This window comes from Gossypium hirsutum, chromosome D05 (assembly GCF_007990345.1).
Source record: "Gossypium hirsutum isolate 1008001.06 chromosome D05, Gossypium_hirsutum_v2.1, whole genome shotgun sequence".
Lineage (NCBI taxonomy): Eukaryota > Viridiplantae > Streptophyta > Magnoliopsida > Malvales > Malvaceae > Gossypium > Gossypium hirsutum.
The window spans coordinates 14192172-14210811 of record NC_053441.1 but is presented as its reverse complement, the minus strand read 5'-3'; positions in this window follow the sequence as shown (position 1 = coordinate 14210811).

The following is an 18640-nucleotide window of genomic DNA, read 5'->3' as shown; positions in this document are numbered from 1 at the left end:
TACTCAGTGCATAGTGGACTATTCTCGTCAGTGCAAAACGCAAATAGTCATTGGCTTCATTGTATCCTCGAGGTTAATTTGCTTGGAACTCGTTTACACACTGAAGATAAGTGGGGGCGAATATAACCTTAAAGATAGTGGCTTGATACACGCCTTGGAGCCTGTCCTATTTCTTCTTTTTCTTTTCGAGTTCCGATCGTGTGTTCGAGTTTTTTTCCTTACCGGAGTTTTGTACTAACAATTTTAAGGTTATATTTCATGATGACTACCACAACACATGAAAGTGGAACACTAAGGGAGTTGGCTTCCAACTTTGTTAAACTTGATCGTTTTGATGGTGACAATTTTGACGATGGCAGAAAAAAATGCACTTTTTGTTATCAACTTTGAAGATTGCTTATGTTTTGGATACTCCAAGACCTGAAGAGAATGAAAATGAATCTGTTGCTGCAACCCGAGAAAGACAAAAATGGGATAATGCTGATTACATGTGCATGGGCCACATATTGAATGGTTTATCTGATGGTTTGTTCGACACCTACCAAAACGACGTCACCGCTAAAGAATTATGGGACAAATTGGAGGCAAGATACATGACCGAAGATGTTACAAGTAAGAAATTTCTTGTCAGTCGTTTCAATAATTATCAAATGGTTGATGGTCGTTCTGTTATGGAACAATTTCGTGATATTGAAAAGATGCTGAATCAATTTAAGTAATATGATATGAAAATGGATGAAATGATTGTGGTATCCTCCATAATAGACAAACTTCCTCCATCTTGGAAAGACTTTAAAAGAAGTCTAAAACATAAGAAAGAGGAAATATCTCTTGAGGCTTTGGCAAATCATCTTCGTATTGAAGAAGAGTATCGAAAACAAGATCAGAACCTAAATTCTGAAAATGCCAAAGTACATGTTACGGAGGAAGTACAGACTACTAAACCATTCAAGAGAAAGTTCAATCAGACTGATAGAGCACCTAAGTTCAAAAAGAAACAAAAGGGCTCATGCTATCATTGTGGAAAGCCGGGACATTTCAAGAATGAATGTCGATTTTTAAAGAAGAAATCATCTTCTAAGGCTGATAATAACGAAAAGTTCGTTGCAATGATATCTGAAATTAATATGGCACAAGATGATAATACATGGTGGATTGATACCGGAGCAACCAAACATGTGTGCAAAGACAAAAGCATGTTCACAAAGTTCACACAATGTGAAAATGACAATGTCTTGTACATGGGAAATTCTTCCACCGCAACAATTAAAGGCAAAGGGTCTGTTGAACTACAATTCACTTCTGGAAAGGTTTTAACCTTAAATGATGTATATTATGTACCAGAAGTTAGGAAAAATTTAGTGTCTGGAAGTCTGTTGAATAAGTTTGGTTTCAAACTTGTTTTTGAGGCAGATAAGTTTATTTTGTCTAAGGGAGGAATTTTTGTGGGAAAAGGGTATATGTATGAAAGCATGTTCAAACTTAATATTATTAATAAGAATAAAAATACTATTTCTGCTTATATGGTTGAATCATTTTGTTTGTGGCATTATAGATTAGGTCATTTGAATTATAGAAAATTGAATGACATGTATAAATTAGATTTAATTCCTGTTTTTAATAATAATATTGAAAAATGCAATACCTGTATGTTGACTAAAATTACAAGAAATCCTTTCCCTAAGGTTAAAAGGAAAACAAAATTGCTTGATTTGATACATAGTGATTTATGTGACTTGCATAATACTCCTACATTAGGTGGAAAGAAATATTTTGTTACTTTTATTGATGATTGTTCTAGATATTGTTATGTATATTTATTGCATTCAAAAGATGAAGCGCTTGATAAATTTAAAGTTTATAAATCTGAAGTTGAACTTCAGTGTGAATCATTTATCAAGTGCTTAAGACCGGATAGAGGTGGAGAATACTATAATCCAAGTTATTTTGAACTCACTGGAATTGTCCATCAAGTTTCAGCCCTTTACACACCACAACAAAATGGTGTAGCTGAAAGGAAAAATAGAGTCTTGATTGAAATGGTAAATTCAATATTATCATATTCAGGTCTTGGACAGGGTTTTTGGGGAGAAGCTGTTCTAACAGCTTGTCATATATTGAATAGAGTTCCTAATAAGGAAACTAAAATAACCCCTATGAACAATGGAATAAAAGGAAACCAAACCTTAATTATTTAAAGGTTTGGGGTTGTAGAGCTATTGTAAAAGTTCCAACACCTAAACGTAAAAAGTTAGGTGAAAGAGGAATTGAATGCATATTTATAGGTTATGCACATAATAGCAAGGCATATAGGTTCATAGTAATTGAACCAAATGATTCAATTTCAATTAATACGGTTATTGAATCAAGAGATGCTATTTTTGATGAAAATAGATTTAATTCTATATCAAGACAATTACAACCACAACAATTGATTCATTCTTCAAATGAGAATGAGATTCCATTGAAACAAATTGATAATAATGATGAATCTTGTCAAGAATTAAGAAGAAGTAAGAGGATTAAAAAGGTCAAAGATTTTGGACCAGATTTCATTATGTTTCTTATAGAAGGAAAAGGTGAAAGTATATGCAATAAGATACCTTATTGTTATAATACCGAATCTGATCCTATTACATTTGAAGAAGCAGTGAAATCTCAAGACTCTACTTTTTGGAAAGAAGCAATAAATGATGAAATAGATTCAATAATGGGAAATCAAACTTGGATCTTAGTTGATCTTCCACCAGGTTCCAAACCAATAGGTTGTAAATGGATCTTCAAAAAGAAAATGAAGGTCGATGGAACCATTGACAAATTTAAAGCAAGGTTGGTAGCAAAAGGTTTTACACAAAGGCAAGGTATTGATTACTTTGATACCTATGCTCCAGTAGCAAGAATTGCTACAATTAGACTATTAATATCACTTACCTCTATATATAATTTGGTTGTTCACCAAATGGATGTTAAAACTGCATTTTTAAATGGTGAATTGGAAGAGGAAGTGTACATGGAGCAACCGGAAGGATTTGTTGTTCCAGGACAAGAGCATAAGGTATGTAAGCTTGTTAAATCTTTATATGGGCTTAAACAAGCACCAAAACAATGGCACCAAAAGTTTGACAAGGTTGTTTTAGCTAATGGCTATAAAATAAATGAATCCGATAAGTGCATATATAGTAAATTTGATAATGGAAAGGGTGTTATAATTTGCTTATATGTAGATGACATGCTCATTTTTGGCACGTATTTGGAACAAATAGAAAACACAAAGAAATTCTTGTCAAACAACTTTGCTATGAAGGATATGGGTGTAGCAGATGTTATTCTTGGGATTAAAATAACCCGAGATGAAAGCACTATAGCTTTATCACAATCACATTACATTGAAAATGTGTTTAAAAAGTTTGATCTTTTCAACTGTATACCAGCATCTACACCCATGGATCCTCAATTAAAATTAGTATCTAATGCTGGTAGGAAAATTGATCAATTGAAATATGCAAGTCTAATTGGTTGTCTTATGTACATAATGACTTGTACAAGACCAAATATTGCATATGCTATTGGAAAATTGAGTAGATACACAAGTAATCCAAGTAGTTTGCATTGGCAAGCTTTAAATAGAGTACTTAGGTACTTAAAGAAAACTATTAACTATGGATTGTGTTATAATGGATATCCTCCAGTTTTAGAAGGGTATTCGGATGCTAGTTGGATTACAAGTTTGGAAGATCATGCATCTACTAGTGGGTGGATCTTCATTCTTGGTGGATGAGTCATTTCTTGGGGTTCCAAGAAACAAACATGTATTACTGATTCCACCATGGTAGCAGAATTTATTGCATTAGCCGCTGCATCTAAAGAAGCAGAATGGTTAAGAAATTTGCTTTATGATGTACCTTTATGGCTTAAGCCAATTTCACCTATTTCTATCCGTTGTGATAGTGAGGCTACTCTAGCAAAGGCATATAGCCAAGTATATAATGGAAAGTCTAGACACATTGGATTAAGACATAGTTATGTCCGACAATTAATCTCTGATGGAGTGATCACTATTAATTATGTGAGGTCAAGTGAAAATTTGGCAGATCCTTTGACAAAAAGTCTTGCTAGAGATGCAGTAAAAAGGACCTCAAAAGGGATGGGACTCAAGCCTATTAATTAGAGTCACCCATGATGGAAACTCGACTCAACGCTTGGTATAACGTCAAGTCTTGAGTTCAATGAGACAAAGTACATCATTAGTATGTGACTGTTAGCACTATAAATAAATCCATCCTAAGATTAAAGTGCTAGGTACCCGTAATGATAAGGGAAGGATGAGTAATGTACTCTTAATGGACCCATAACATAAATATGTTAGAGTGTTATAATTACGGGAACACTTTTGATGGGATCTACCTATGTGAGTGGAAGTGTGGCCGCTTCTAGGAGCTTAAGGGCTTGGCTCTGACAGCACTCATGAAAAGAGGACATAGACACATGGCTATAATAGTGTCCCTAGATACTATGCATTGACTGATGTTGAAATCATTGTGTGAGATGTGTTCAGTTAATCAAATGGAATAGTTGGTTCAAAGCTTAGTCTACCATACAATTTCGATTAACTTTAACATGTTTTCACTAAGTGAAGGTTCAATCGTAAGACACCTTTATTTATGCAAATTGATTTCCAAGAATATCAAAATCTAAATATTTTGAAAATGGGGGGAGATTGTTGGAATATTTTCAAATATTTATAGTATCCCAATAACTATAAATGAATGGGTGTAATTAATCAAAAGATAAAACTTTTGGTCATTGGTCAAAAGTTATATCATTTGATTTTTTAAAAAAGAATTATAACTATTCAAAAAATATTATTTGAATAGTTACAAAATTAAATGAATAATTATTATTTATTTATTCATAAAGACACCTATTGAAAGATGTCTCTATGAAGAGACATGAAAATTCCTATAAATAGGAATGGGATTTCATTTGGAAATCATATCATCAAATTCTAATATTATTTCTTCTCTTCCTTCATTTTCTAATATTATTAGATTATTCTATAAAGTATTGCTGCAGAAATCCTTTGTAGAAATTGAGTTTTTGTTATACATTACTCAGTGCATAGTGGACTATTCTCGTCAGTGCAAAACGCAAATAGTCATTGGCTTCATTGTATCCTCGAGGTTAATTTGCTTGGAACTCGTTTGCACACTGAAGATAAGTGGGGGCGAATATAACCTTAAAGATAGTGGCTTGATACACGCCTTGGAGCCTGTCCTATTTCTTCTTTTTCTTTTCGAGTTCTGATCGTGTGTTCGAGTTTTTTTCCTTACCGGAGTTTTGTACTAACAGCCAGCACCCTAACTTGTTGAATATCCACACCTCCTGAGAGCAATGGCATAACAGCGGCCAAGGCTAGTGCCAAAATCTGCACCAAAACAACCCTTCTCCTGGTCATATTTTGAGCCATATCTGGCTTGCTGAAGCTTGGAAAGGGAATCCGGTCCTTAATTTATTAGAAATACTATACTCCGGAATGGATGTTACTCTTCCATGGCCGTACTTCAAATCTTAAATAGGCCTCAGACGGGCTGGTTTGTGTTGGTTGAAACATTTAACAGCGTCTGCCAAGTTATGGAGAAATGCAAACTAATTGCATTAAATATGGAGTTTGAACAGTTACAGTCGTAAAAGTTTAGGACTTGTTAAGTTGATCATGGATAACCTATTAACCAAATCTTCAAGTTTCCACTCCATGGATAACACGTTGCAGTCAATGAGTAGGTAGATATTTATGCTCAAATTCAAGTTTGAATTCTTTGAATTTGAATTGATATTTTTCAATAAAAATTCAATATTTCAATAATAAAAAATTATGATATTCAAATAGAGTGGTGAACTATGCAATTAATTTGAAACTCGAATAAAACTTCAAACTATCAACCCATAACCTGAGTAGATACAGATGAATCTGGGCCCCACAAGATAAAGACATCACCGGCTCACCGGGAGAGCTCACGTGATGAGCTCTCAAGTCAGACTCGCATGTTCTTGGGTGTTCGTAGACAGAGGGTGTGAAGTCAAATGGGTAGTTCGATGAACATGTGTTAAGTCTAGAACAATATACGTGTTTGTATGCATGGAACCTATTTAAGATATTATTTCGATGATCAATAATTGTATCTTATAAATACCCGATTCCTCTCACCCGAGAGAACATATAACAAAACACTCAACAAGTTTAATTGAATAATAAATTGGATCCAAATAATATAGGGTTACATCTTAAAACTTTTTAAATTTCCTTAAAACTTAAACTTTTTATTTTTATTTTTTAAACCTATGGCTATTGTACTGTATACAAGTAAAAATAAAAATGGTTGACAAGATTTCGTGAGTAATTAATACTATTTGATAGGCAGGTTCTCAGATTCTGGCTGGGGATTTAGTTTAATGGTTAAGGTGGAGTTTCTAAATCTTAAAGAGTATTTAGGCTTGAATTTTATGTATAAATTTTGTCTACTTCTTTTTAATTTTTCTACATCATTTTGAACTGTTTTGACTTTATATTTATAATTATGTATGTATAATATTTATAATAATAAAATTTAAAAGAAAATCAACGAATCCCCGATTCCCTATGCAAAATTCCACCAAATTAGACAACCAATCACCATGTAAAATTATTGTGTGCACCATTAATGTGTAAATAAATTATATGCAGTGTTTATGTAGGGTTAGGGCAAATAATCAAAGTGGACCCTTCCAATAAATTATTTTAACTTTCACGACTATCCACCGAAAAAAAGGGAAATCATTGAAATGTATGGTATCTAGTGGTTGACATAAATATATATATGTCAACGATTATTGAAAAATGCATCAAATTAATATATATGATATAAATTGCAATCCAAGTTTGGTCCCATTGACAACTAGCTATCAAAATAGACCTGTTTAGTTATAAGTGATTGATCATGTCTTACCCTAAATTCAGTAGCAAATAAAATGGAATCCCAGGTGGCGCATATAAAAATCTATATGCTGCCTCCAGATCATCTTTCCAGGCCCGGATTGATTCTAAAAAGATTCTAGCTTATTGATTTAAACTGGCTAGGCCAACTACCGCATGTACATATATATTAAAAGCCCCTTCTTAGCCCTTATATAATCTGGCTATTAGGGTATAATTAGTACCCCTTAATCCCTGCTTTTGAACTTGTAAATGAAGACTACAAGCATCTTTGTTGGTATTTATTTCTTCGACCTTCCTCCCAATGACAACTTTTAAATGAGACAAGTGCAATTAATAAAACTATATATGTTTTCAATAATTCATAAATGGAATAATGAAAAATAAAATAAAACACACCAAAATACAGTTACAATTATTTTTTGGTCCATTACAGTTGAGCTTTCATCACTACTATTCAAATTAAGTGAATAAATTTATACCATATCCCCTCAAAATTCAAATTTTATATTTAAATTAATTAATACTATGATATATCAAACTTTAATTCTAAATATTTGTAAAATATAATTTAAGCATATAAATTATATGTTTAACTATTAAAATCACATATAACAACTTTAATAAATTAATAATTTTTTTATAAGTTATAGAATAACTGAATCTGAATCTAGTGCAAATTAATTTTTATTTTTCAACTGCTTGGGATTAAAGTCAAGTTTTTATACCCACAACATAATATTTTTGTCATTGAGCTAACATATTGCTGCCATTACTATTATCATCATCATCATTAGACCTGTTTAAGGGCCGAATAATCTGCTCGGCTTGATAGGAATTAATAAGTATTTAACTTAAATTATAATACAAATATAGTAAAATAATTTTTGAGAATTCATTATTAATATTATGATATATAAAATTTAGATTTAAATACTTTAAGTAATTAATATAATTTATTTACAAAATTTATTTTGAATATATAAATCATATTTATAGTTTACTGTTTATAAAAATAAGGGATAAGGGATAAATTTATAGTTGAACAACTGAATTTGATTTTTAAAAATTCAAAAATTAAAATTTTCAATTTTTTATATAATAACTTTTTTAAGGTTAACATTATTTCAAACATCAATGCTAAACCCACCTTTAGTCTTCATTGCAGGTAACTTACAGCTATTGCTACCTTTTTGGGGGATTTTGTGATCCAAGAAAAAATGTCGAAAAAGAAAATTAATGAATTTTGAGCTATTCGCATTGATTGTCGATGCACTGCTTTGATTGAATTTCTGACTGCAATTGTCGGCTGCCTTTAATGTCCTTTCAACTTTTCCTCTCTTTTTTTCTTAATCACAAGTTTGGTCACTAGAGTTTATATATTTTGTCAAAATGGTCCTAATTGTATTTTTTTAGTTTTTTTTTGCCATCAAACTTTGTTTTCTTTTTCAAACTGTTTTTTCTAACGGATTTGATGAAAGTACTGTTTAAAAAATTAACAGAAATTATATGAAATATTTTTAATGAGATGTAATTTATTACTTAGGCAACCCAAAAAATAATTACATAATAAAAATCATACATGTAATAAAAAATAACTCTTAAATTAAAGGAAATAAATATAATTATCTAAAAAGGTTTGAAAATGAATGCATACGTTTGTTTACTACGAGATTTAAAAAAGATAATTAGTAAATCAAACCAAAAAATATTGAATCTGTGCTTCATTTTGAAAATTTTTTAGATAATTACATTTATTTTCTTTTAATTAAAATTTATTTTTTAAATTTCATGAATTATTTATTTATTTTATTATTTTATACATGTAATTATTTTTTTAAGTTATCTAAGTAATAAATTATATCTTATTAAAAATATTCTTCATATCAAATTTCACATCATCCTGTTAACTTTTTTAAGGGTATTTTCATCAAATCTGTTAAAAAAATTAATTTGAAAAAAATGAACAAAAATTAATGATAAAAAAACTCAAAAATATAATTAAGATTATTTTGACAAAACATATAAATATTAATTGTCAAATTTATTGTAAGCCTTTCTTTTTACAAAACATCCATTGAAGCAATTGTAATAATTAATCTTTTATGTTTTATAAACTCATTAAAATAATAAAGCCTAACCACAAATGTTAAAACTGTTCTATTCCATTTATTGTAGCCTCTAATAATTACTCTCCCTATAATTGTATCCCTTGATACTACATATACTTTTTATTCTTGAATTATCACTCTTTTTATATTTAAATTTTAATTTTCTCCTAATTGGAAAATCACGCAATTGATTTTTAAAGAGCCCATATGTAATACCCCTTACCCGAGACCATTATCGGAGTCGAGTACGAAGCATTACCTAACCTAACTTACTAGTTCGGAGCATAAAAAATTTGCTTTTAAAAATTAATTCACTCACGTTCATTCAATATGTCCCTAAAAAGGAACCTCGAGACCCTAAATCATGCAATAAAAACAGTTCAAGTCCAAACCGGGAACATTAATAATTTTTCAAATACTAAAACAAATTAAAACAATTCATTTCATTATTCACAATAAAACTGTCCACCTGCACAATAGTCACTAATTTAATTATAACTCAAGTTACAAAACTCAAAATTTAGATCCGTAAATTTTTCCTGAAACTAAACTCATATATCTCCTTACAATAAAATTTTCAAAATTTTTGGTTTAGCCAATTAGTACAGTTTATTCTTTAAAGTCTCCCCTGTTTCACTATTCGACAGCTCTAACCCCTCTTCACTAAAAATTAATTATCTCATTGTACAAAATTCGGATAACATTCTCGTTTATTTCTATTGAAAATAGACTCACTAAGGAATCTAGTCATATAAATTATAACTCCCAATTCTTTCTGTACAATTTTTAATTATTTTCTAAAGTCAGAACAGGGGATTTTAAAAACTATTTTGACCTTATCTCACTAAAATTAAAATATCTAAAAATATACAACTCTTTTGCTTACTCTATATCTTTCATGTGAAAATAAACTCATTCATCTTTACTTTTATATCTCACTAAACTTCTAATTCAATTTCCACCATTTTTAGTGATTTTTCAAAATCACATCAATGCTACTATCCAAAAACTGTTCCATTGCAAATTTTTACGCTTTTATAATTTCTTTGCATTAACTATCATTTAAGCATACACAATACCAAAACACATTCTTATATAGTCAATTCAATAGTTAATCATTATCAAATATTTACTTGTTACTTCTTAGCCATATCATAAGAATACACACAAACTGACCAACTCCCTATACATGCCATATAAATCAAAAAGTTGTTTAACAAAATCTACCGGAGTAAATCTGGATAGTGTGATCGTTGATGTAGATCCGATCCTCCGAAGATATATATATACGTCAATCTACAAGAAATAATAAACACATATAAGTAAGCTTACAGAAAGCTTAGTAAGTTCATAGGCTCATAATAAAATCTTGCCAAAATTTCACTAACAACATTAATAAACAAATAAAAATTCAACATTTCTTGCCAACCACAATCTCAAACAATGAATCTATCCAATCGAACTCAATATTAGATGTCAACTTCTATTCCGACATTTAGCTTCAATTGCACTTACAAATACCTGTCAAATTAAGGATCGTCTTACGGAATTGAGTACATCGTTTGCCCGGTGCCACAATTTGCTTGAATATTTCACAAGGCTATAACTCAGTATGGTTTTCTTCACGGAAATACCATACCTACTTTTCACAACTCAATATGGTTTTCTTTACCGAAATACCATACCTACTTTTCACAGCTCAGTATGGTTTTCTTCACTGGAATACCATACCTACGTTTCACACTTTGCCATGGATCCACCATGGACTTCTTCGTCAATTCATCACTGGTTTTCGAACGTATGTACTCAATCCTACATATCCTTTAATTTGAACTAACAATCTCATTTTAATCTCATTTTTACCATAATCATAATTCAATAACAATATACAGATTGATTGTAACACCCCCAACTTGAGTCCGTCGCCGGATTAGAGTTACAAGGCTTTACAGATCAAAACCCAACTCAAAATTTTTTTATTATAAATTATACTAACTCAACCACGAAATTTCATTCCATATATATATACATATATATAAATACATAACCAATTAAAATCAAACATGCATCATAAATCAAATTACATATACTAACCATGTCTCAAAATTTCAACCATATCATTATCATTTACCTAATCAAAATTTATTATCATTCAAATTCTTAAAACATTTCCAAACATATATGATTATATATCAAAATTCAAGCATATATCCAAACATTTATTTGTACACATATTTCATTTCAAGTTACTAACTATACTACATATTACAACATAGGTGGTCTACCCCATTTGGACAATTATTATACATCAATTTGAACAGCATTTATATACCAAACTAGATAGCATTTTTCACACCAAAATTTGACAGCATTTACATATATAATTGGACTGCATTTGTACATCAAAATTTGACAGCATATACATATATAATTGGACTACATTTATACATCAAAATTTGACAGCATATACATATATAATTGGACTGCATTTGTACATCAAAATTTGACAGCATATACAATCATTTACTCTATCAATAAGCCAAACGTAATTAATCACCAACATTTACAAGCATACTTCAATTTATAAATCATCCCCTATATTCACTTAACTACTAAATCCAACCAAATCATATATAATACATAACCTAGACACTTAACTTAACATTACTTATCTTAATGAATATAACAACTTAATTACTTCTACCACATAATTACCGAAACACTTGAATGAAATCACCATGCACACATATATATACATTACCATATAAATACTAACCATAAAATACTAATCCATGATTAAAGTATGCTTAAACCATAATTCAGCCCAAAACCGAACACAAACAAGAAAATTAAGCCATTTTCGCATGGCTTAATATTACATAATCTAAATTCAAGCATTTCAGCTACGCTATACATGCCATAAGATCGAATTCAAAATTTACAAAATACCGAGAGGAGTCGATAGTGTGATAATGTTCTCTGACGATCCCCGAGCTCATAACCAACTTCCAAAATCTATAAAACGAAGAACAACATACACACAGTAAGCTATTTAAGCTTAGTAAGTCATAAGCAAACATTATTCATTTTAACATTAATATTAAACCAACCAAATCAAATATAAATAAACATTTAACTTTAATAGCTTAATGTACAAATACTCCAATTATTGTATACTTATCAAAATATAATTTAAAAACTACAATAATAAGCCAAACTACCAATCACTTATAAGCACAAACATGCTCACATATTGTTCATATATCAAATAACTTTGTATCATCAATTCAATATACAACTTACCTTAATTTCATAGCATGATATAAATACATACCTGAACACTATTATTGTTTCAATTTCACATTCGGTCTTCACTTAACATTGCCCGTTGAACCATTCGGAATTAAAAAGGATACATGGATAATTAAAAAGCTAGTACAATGCCAACGTCCCAGACGTGGTCTTACATGTAATCACATGCCAATGCCACTGTCCCAGATAAGGTCTTACACGAAAACACAAGTCGATGCCGACATCCCAGACGTGGTCTTACACGAAAACACATATCAGAGTCCTAGACATAAGTATCCTATCTATTCCTAGGGTTCGTACGGGGCTTTTAGGCGTTGATTATCGATCGAATCGAACTCGAAAGAAAATTCCTATCTTAATAATCATTTTCGGCCAAAACATATAACAAATAAATAATTTAATTTATCACTTATCATTTATATATTCTTGAATTTAACAACATTTAAATGCTTATCGACTTACCTCGGATGTCGTCGATTACTAAATCGGCTACTCGACCACTTTTGTCTTTCCCCGATCCAAATTCGATTTCTTTAATTCTTGATCTAAAAATATTCAAATTAAGCTTATTTAAACACCATTCTGTTCAACTTACCCTAAAAACACATGAATGGAAAAATTATAATTTTGCCCCTAAAATTTCACACTTTTTACAATTTAATCCTTTTTGCTCAAAACACAAAATACACAAATTTTGACTACACTCCTTAAGGGCCGAATATTCCTAGTGTCTATACAAGCTCATGCATTTCATTTATTTCACATTATAGTCCTTCAAAAATTTATTTTCTCAATTTAGCCCTAGTTACTCAAATTCACCAAAAATTCAAAGACAAAACATGTTAATCTAACAATTATATTTCATATTTCATCAACTAACATCATGAAACTTAAACATTCATCAATGACACATTTCAAAATCATCAACAATTCACAAAATTAAGACATGGATTTTGAAGTATTCAAAGCAACGATCTCAAAAACGTAAAAATTATAAAAAAAACAAACAAAATTCATACCTCAATCAAGCTTGCAAGTGCCGAATATATTAAAGCTTTTAAACAATCTTCTTTGCTCTTAGTTTCGACCAAAAGATGGAGAAATAATGCTTTAATTTTAATATATTAAACATACACTAACATTAATAATTAGTTTACTTTATTAACCTTTATATAAATATATATACATATATATAAGGCTATACTTGTACTTTGCCACCCACTAACTATATTTTGGCCTTATTACATCATAAATCCTCCATTTAATAAAGACAACAACAATTTGGTTCCTTTAGATTTAACCGCTAAATTTTCATTTTACGCGATTAAGTCATTTTCTTTAATCAATCTCTCAAACGAAAAAATTAAAACACGAAAATTTCACACAATTAAATTCACACATCATAAACACACAAAATAATATTAAAATATTTTTTTTCTAATTCGGATTTGTGGTCCCGAAACCACTGTTCCGATTAGGGTCAAAATTGGGTTGTTACATTGATACATTATATCATTCCCACATTAACAATTAATCATAAAAGTTCAGCCGTATGAACTTACCTGGGCCAACTAGTAGGAGTTGTAAAAGTTCAGAAACTAGTTCGATACTTTCTCTTTTCCGCGTTTATCTTCGGATTCCCGATCTATAATATAAAATTTTCCATTCATTAGCATATAATTCAATACTAATTTACTTCACAATTTATGCCTTTCAATTTTCGAAATTACACATTTACCCCCAAAATTTACAATTTTTACAATTTGGTCCCTACTCAATTAACCCTTCAATTGATCTAATTTTTCTCAATTAACACCTTATCCAACCATTTTAGACTACTATAAAGCCTTTTATATTCATAATTTCTGTACAAAACCTCAATTCCTAACTCTTTCACAATTAGGTCCTAAAAATCATTTTATGCTAAAATCACTTAATAAAATCATAATATAATGAAATTAAAACTTCAAATATATATTAATTCATAATAAAATTCCAGAAATTATTCATAGTAACTTGAAAAATCACCCATGTAATCAAAAACTAATGAATTCAATAGTTGGACCTAATTGTAAAATTTATAAAACATAAAAATTTCAAAGAAAAAGCAAGAATTGAACTCACATGATATAAAAATATGAGAAACCAGCTTGTTTCAGACCTCCTATGGCGTTTTTACTGACAAATTATGAAGAAATCTCTAGATTTTTCACTTTTGTCTTTGTTTTATATATTTAATTTGTAAAGTTTCCAATTTTGCCCTTGTTTCTCCTTACTTTCTTGCTGATTTTTCTTACCCAACCATCCAGCCTATATACTTTAGGCCTAATTGCCTTTGAAATCCCTCCTTATTAGTCACTTAAGCTATTTAATCACAATTTAACAAATTTTGCATTATTTTCAATTTAGACTTTTTTAATTAATTGACTATCCAAACGTTAAAATTTTCTAACGAAACTTTTATACTAACTCAATGACACTCCATAAATATTTATAGCTTGGTTTATGAACTCGAGGTCTCAATACCTCATTTTAGACCCAATTTACCTATTAAATTCTTTTTAAATCACAAAATTCAATAAATAAAAAAATTCATTAATTCAAAAATTCTTATAAATTCACACTTTACCCATAATTATTAGTTTATTAAATTTTAAGACTCACTGGTCGGATTTAGTGATCTCGAATCACTATTTCCGACACCACTGAAAATTAGGCTGTTACACCATATATAAGAGCAATAGAATCGATCGAGTATTAGCTTAATTCGTATGAATATTATTGTCAACGCAGGAGGATGTGGGTTCGAGTACGCTGAAGCGCATTATCTTTCTATTTATGAGTTAGGAGGGTCTATGGGTAGTTTTATGTATTGTATCAAAAAGAGCAGATATGATCGGAATATATAACAAAACTATTCAAAAAAAAGTCTAATAAAAAAATCATCTAAAGGAACAAATTTATAGTAAGTATTATAAGTATTATAAGACTTCACTTTCTTAACATAATTTTCATCTAATTCCTTGTTGGTGCCTTTAAAATTTTTGAAGTAAGATGAAACAAAATACTTATTACCACCCTAAACCTTCACCCTATTGCTATACTCATCCTAACAATTGCCTCCTAGATTAATACCCCTAACATTTGAAACACTACCAACATTACCCTAAACACCATTTATGCACTATCTTCATCTGCTTCACCCTTACATAGTACACTATTGTTTAACATATATGTCAAGAACATCCTCAAAAGGTTCAAGCAATGCAGTAGGGATGTCATGCTCAATTTTAGCATCCAAATGTTTAACATATATGTCAAGAACCCACCTTTCACTAATTGGGTTGCTAGTTCTAACACAATGGCATCCTTTTCATTTAACATTCTCAACCGCATGCTCAATGATTTACCAAACTCAACATAGTAAATGTTCATCTTCCTATTCAAGTCATGCCCTAAACTCTTTAGTGTTTCCATGATCAGTCCAATATTAGCACATTAAATTAGGATCCTCATAATTAAGTAAAAAAAAACCCTATCATGTGAAGATAAACAAACATTAAAGATATGACCATGTGACTATGTGACCATTGAAAAAAAAAACCATGCCAACATGTAAATTATATATAAGCAAGACACTTATTATGTAAAAAATAATAAAAATAATAGAGAAGAATTTACTTACAATGATATAAAATAAAATTATTTTACACCCTTTCATATCTTTTTGTAGGATTAATGTTTTAACAATTCAACCATTTAATTTATGATATAATTGTACTTGTCATGCATGTAAACTTTAGAACCAATTTGATATCTCTATCACTTTGATCTAAAATATTGTATATTTTAATATTTATATATGGTTGAATTCTTTTTGCATAAAACAAATAGTTAGAAATTTTTAGTTCATGTTAAATTTAACATGCATGATCTATATGAATGAAATATGAAATATTATGATTAGATTGTTAAAATATTAATTCTACAAAAACAAATACTAAATGTTGTAAAACAACTTTAGTTTTGCACCAATGTAAATGAATCCTTCCTCATAAATAATATATGAAAGTACCATAACAATCTTTATATAATATTTATTATTTATTAACATTTTGTGTATTTACATATATGTTAAGTTTTTATTATATATTTATTATAATTTTTTATACAAAATCATGACCAAATAGACAATAAGTATAAAAGCTTATGACTAAATTTGTTTTTATAGATCAATTAAAAAGTGTCACATTATCATTCCGTTACTTAATGGTGATAAAAAAAACAATCTCGAAAGTGTTAGTGACTAAATTATAACTTTTTTTTAGTTGATGATCATAAAAGAAACTTACTCATTATGAGATGACTGTTAGTGTAGTTTACTCAAACAGTAAAAGAATTTTCTACTTATTTTTGTGTAGAGGTAACTCAAAAGAGAAAAGTTTTCAATTTAATCCTCTTATAAATAGAGAAACTATAAATTAATATATATAGTGAAATTGTACTTTAGCCCCAAAATAATAAATTTTCAATTCAGTCCTTTTATAAATAAAAAAATATAAATTGATATATAATAAAATTACATTTAACTTCCAAAAAATGAAATAATTTCTATTTAATGTTGAAAGAAACGTTACTAGTATGGATAGGTGTCAAATGACCAGTGGAGGCTCCTAACCTTTGTCGTCATTCACAGCAGCCAAGAATTTCTGTTTTTCTGTTTTCATTCTCCTAAACAGATTGCTCCACGTTGCTCCTCTTATTCTCCATTACTAAAATCTATTTTTGCTCTCAATCTCTACTATAAATGTACCAAAAAATGATCCATTAAGGAGAATGAAGGAATTCATTTTCTCATTTTCTGATTCTCTTTTATTTTCTTGTATATCCTCAGTATTTAGCCTATGTTTTTCACTTTTCTTAACTTGGTATCAGAGCCTTTCTTCCTCACGGATTAAGCTTTCGTTATGAACAACACCAACAGTAACGCCACCAGTCAAACGACTGAATCTGTCACTGCCTCCGGTGCGATTGGAAGCTCCGTCGATGGCTTTGATGGAAGACTTTTTGCAACCAAAAAGCTTAATATTATCCTAGATGATGACAACTACTTATTGTGGCAGCAACAAGTTTTACTGGCAGCCAAAACCTTCAAACTTCAAGGCTACTTAGACGGCACCCTGGTTCCACCTCCCTCAATGATACCCGATGAAAGTGGTGGGTCAACACCAAACCCAGATTTTGCAAGATATGAGCAACAAGATAGTGCCCTTGCTTCTTGGTTGCTTTCATCAGTGAGTCAAACTGTTCTTCCTCACCTTATTGGAATGAACACTTCTTCTCAAATATGGCAAACTTTGGCACGTGTCTATGGCAGCAAAACGACCTCCAAGTTAATGTTTTATCGTCGAGCACTTCACTCTCAACGCAAAGGTGATTTGAGCATGAAGGATTATTTACTTAAAATTAAAAGTTTCTGTGATAACTTAGCAAATTGTGGAGAAATGGTTAGTGAATATGAGCATGTTACGGCTATTTTAAATGGTTTATCTGCTGATTTTGAATCTGTCATTACTGTCATCTCGGCTAGTCCTATTCCATACAGCATTCAAACGGTATCCACACTTCTTCTTAATACTGAAGCGCGACAACAAACTCTTCTCGCCTCTATTCCAGCTGCTGCCAATATGATTACCACTCAAAGTTCTCAAAACAATGGAGAAACACCCTCTTACAGACCACCCAATCATTCCTCTTTTCGAGGTCGAGGAAGGGGTCGATCCAATAATTCTAGGCTCCAATGCCAACTTTGTGGAAAGCCCGGGCATCTGGTAGATCGATGCTACTTTCGTTTCGATCAAAACTATAAGGCTTCTACTTACAGACCTCCCTCTTCACAACCGGGAACACAAGCTCCTCAAGCCTATGTTGCTACCTTCAACACCCATCAATGGACACCAACTAGTGGGTCATCCTTTGTGCATAATAGTGGGACAGCACCATGGGCCCCACCTCCTTCACTTGAACCACATGGGTATTGGATTTATCAAACCTCACCTCTCCAGAATGCTAATGCCTCCATGCCACCAACCACTACTCTGCCTAATAATGCCAATACTTATATTGCAACTCCTGAGACAGTAAATGATCCAAGTTGGTACACAGACTCTGGTGCTACCCATCACATAACTCACTCTTCTGAATCCATGGGTGAAAAAGCTTCATATTCTGGACCAGGTACAATTTA